A 4075-nucleotide genomic window follows, 5' to 3' on the forward strand; every position below is an offset into this window, starting at 1 on the left:
TAAGGTACTTAAGTACTTACAATCAGTAAGAACTTAAGTAATTCCAAGTAATTACAACCGCGAGCCGGCGGATGCGTTATTTCATCATCAGCTACCGAGGCTGTTGGCGGACCGGTCAAGTGGCCACTCCCTGCACGCGTCTCACTCTAGCTGCGTAGTCTTCGGGTACTGCGCGCGCTCACTGGTTATCCTCCATGACCTCTTGCGCATGGAAATGGACAAGTGAAACCCAGCTCAGAAAAGCTGCCTATAAACAGCTTTTCGCTGTGAAATTTCTGGAACGCACATCTCAGGCATCGGTGGCAGCACACTACGTAGTATGCACGCTTTTTAGACTGAAATTGAATTTATATCTACTGCAGTGCTCCTGTTTGTGGCTAGTCTTGTTTGTAATCTATGTATACTATACATCAGTAGTGCAATGTGCTCATACGGCAAATATATGCAGTCATCTATACGGACGACGGAGATCCGCTATTTATTTCTAACCCGTGCAGTACAAGGAAAATAGTTGGTTAACAGAAAGTATTGGCTAGTTAAACTACAGTGGGTTTGTTTCAGTGTGAGATGAGGTAATTAGTTTTGGGAAACAAAGAGTGTAGATATTCAGTTCCGCCTTATTTTTCAAGATTCATGATACGTTAAGAAAGATGTAAAATCTCCGGCTTTAATTTGTGAAAATCGTCTCCTATGGGGACAGCATGCATAATTTTTCCACAGGCATCTCACCATATGGACATCACACACGTTAGATGTATAACTTTCTTAGCAGTGATAGCTACTAGCCAGCTTACTTCTCCGTGCATCTGTCTGCCTGACTGTCTTAAAGGGGCACTGAGGAGAAATTTAACTCGGCTTGTATCGATAGAATACCAGCTCCTGATCACAAAAGCGCCACTTTTACTGAAAAAGCAAGCTCTTGTAAGGAAGAAAAAGCAAGAACCAAAATACAGGTATCACCGCCGCAGGCCAATCTCGCAAGCGTGGTGACGCCATAGGACAAGAGACGCCACCTGGGAGGGATTTTCCTTATTACATGGGGCGCGAATCTCTGAGGATGACAAAGGTAGGCTGCGCAGTTCAATATTGAAGTAAGTTTTGTTTTAAAACCAATAGTGTACTCTTATCACACAAGGAAGGCAGACAAAAGACAACCTGAAGGTTGGAAGCAAAGAAAACGGATGCTTGGCGGCGCCACAGGCGGCCAAGAAAGTTTCGATTTGTTATGGCGCTCGCGTCTATGAGCTTTGCGTGTCCCGTGGTTTTGTTTTTGATGCGCCTCGATTTACAAGCGCCGAACAGCAGAGGAACTCCAAGAGCCGCTTCAAGTACTAGTTAACCTTTGAAGGAGCCTGGCTTGTCAGATGATCGCCATTGTCGATGAAAAACTATGATGGCACGATGGTCGGTGATAGTACAAGGCAGCACTTGTGTGTTCGCACGCTCACCCGGCGAAAAATTCACGGCTGTACCAGTCACCTTCAAACTACTTAACGGAAATCGTTTATTATGGACGGGAGACAAGGCACAAGGCAGTTCAGAAAAATTGCTGACGGCCTAGCGCTGTTACGCCAGGATATACCTAGCGAAAGCGGGGAGATTTATTTATCAGAAGAGCGCATTCACTGGATGCGCCTTTATTGATGGTTGTAACTTGAGCCGTCGTGGCGGAGTGGTAGCGTCTCCGCCTCAAACGCCAAAGGCCCTGGCTCGATTCCGAACCTCAGCACGGGATTTCTTTTATTTAGTGAGTGGGGGGGGGGTTTCAGTGGCTCCCATAGATGCCGCCACCGAATACGTTGGTTAGCGGTTAAGCGCAGGCTCTGTTAAGGCGCGTTTATGCTCCGGCGTAACGCGCGCGCGCTGCACGGCGAGGTCACGTCTGCCAAAGCGAGACCCTCTATACTCCAGCTGCGCTTGACCGCCGACGCGTTCGGCGGCTTCGGCGCACTCTGACCGCACTGGCGGGGAGACTTGGAGCATGTCTCTATTTCGCGCCGAGTGTGCCAGCCGCCGCTCCGCGGCGAGGTGCGCGTTGTGACGTAATTAAATAGCTTCGGCAGTGGGGCGGAGCTGTTCTTTTCGAGCTCGGCTAACCTAATCCATTCACAGTACATATCCGAAGGTACATGCAAGTGGGCGACAGAGCTCGATCGAGTGGACCCGTTGAATCTAGCAGAAGCCGTTGAAGCGTCGTGCGCCGGCTTTAGTTTAAAGCCGCCGACTTTAAACGCGATCGCCCTTGAGCACCCATCCGTTTTTTGGGGCAAATAAATAAACAACTTCGCACTGGCAACCGCCGGAGACCTCGACGCCGCCTGCTGCGCCGTGCAACCACGCCGTTCAAGGATTCACAATCCGTTGGCCCCAAAGCCCCGGCCAGCCTCCGATGGGCGCAAGGCGCCCACCTTGTCCTGGCCCCTCGCGACTCCCCGCACTGGGGTTATGATAATTAGTTAGCAACGGCTGCTCACTGAGGAAGGGGGAAACGACCCGCCGGCGCCTAACCTAACCGTGCTTCCTCAAAAGCATCGCACGCTGTGGGGCTGAGGCCGCTGAAATGCAGGCCGGAGTTCTTGCGAGAACTACGTCGTCGGGTTCGGGAACGGGATCCATCGTAACACTGGCAAGACGCCGGTGCAAACGTAAACGAAGCGGCGGTAGCGTGCGGCGGCGGTAGCTTTCATTTTGGCAGCTGCTAGACCGCACCGCTAGCCGCCAGAAATCACGGTCTCTCCGTTTACGTCACGTTTCCCGTCATTCCATTCCATTCCAAAAACTTTTATTTCCATCAGAAATGGAGACCCCCTACTCCCTACCCCTGGCGCGCAGGCCTAGGGGCAGGGGCCGGGGCCTCCGCGACTAGATGCAGGCAAAGAGTTGCTGGCTCTTCGCGGCCTCTACCGCCAGATGGATGGCTTTCCTCTGCATGGCGGGGTCCGCGCTTTGCAGAAGGGTCTCCCAGGCTTCTCTACTATTTATTCCTTCATTGACCCCTGGGGAGTGTGTGCATTGCCAGATTATTGTGGTCGAGGGTCCCCTCTCCCCTCATTCCTTACATTTATCGTCTATGTCTTCGTCTTTCAGGTCTTTTGATGCCCATACCGGATTTATGTAGTTTCCTGCTTGTAATCTGCGCCAAGTTGTTGCCTCTCTGTTTCCGAGCTGTTTGTCCGGTGGAGGGACTGTTCTTCGCTGTAATCTGTAGTTTTCTATTATCTCCGTGTATGTCTGTAGTCTCTCGTCAAGCTCCCTTGCAATCGGGCGGCTCTGCTCTTGCTCGGAGGTAGAGATCTCGGGCTAAGAGGTGCGCCCCGCCTCGTTGCCTGGAACTGACGTGTGAGCTGGTGCCCACATGAGGCTAATTTTCCTATCAATTTTCCTTCCAACTAGTATTCGCACCGCCTCGGTGCTACTCTGCCCCTTCCGTAATTGTAGATGGCTGCTTTGCTGTCGCTTATTATGTAACTTACCTTGTGCCTACGCAAGCAAGCGCTATTGCTTTTTGACATGGTTTACGCTTTTTGCGTAAACGATGTCAAGCTATTGCTACTTCTTCCGCTACCTCTGGATTGCGGCTGCGTATTGTTGCTGCCGAGATTGCTTTACCTTGGCCATCTACTACCGAGGCTACTGCTGCTCCCAGTTTGCCGCTCGCCGCATCTGGGTATGTCAACTGTCGTGCTGTTTACATCGCTGAAGCGTTTGACTAGTGCTTCAGCTCTTTTTTCCCTCCTTTCCTTATTGAAGGCGGGATGCATGTTCTTGGGAGAGCGGGTCAATCCTCAGCTGTTCCCTGATTTTCATGGAATATCCTGTTTCATTTGCATGCCTCTGTCCGTCTGCAGTCCCCACCATGCTAGTAGTCTTTCGGTGGAGGTGCTTATGGGTATTCCGAGTGCTCCTTTGTAGCATCTTCTGATTATTGAGTCCAATTTATCTCTTCTGAGGCCCCGGATGTTTAGATATGGTGTAGCGTAGCTGAGTCGGCTGATGACTTACGCTTGTACCAGCTTAACTATGGCTCCTTTCTTTTAGCCCTCTTCCCTTGGGGGCTATTCTTCTGAATATCCTA

This window comes from Amblyomma americanum, chromosome 5 (genome assembly GCF_052857255.1).
Source record: "Amblyomma americanum isolate KBUSLIRL-KWMA chromosome 5, ASM5285725v1, whole genome shotgun sequence".
Lineage (NCBI taxonomy): Eukaryota > Metazoa > Arthropoda > Arachnida > Ixodida > Ixodidae > Amblyomma > Amblyomma americanum.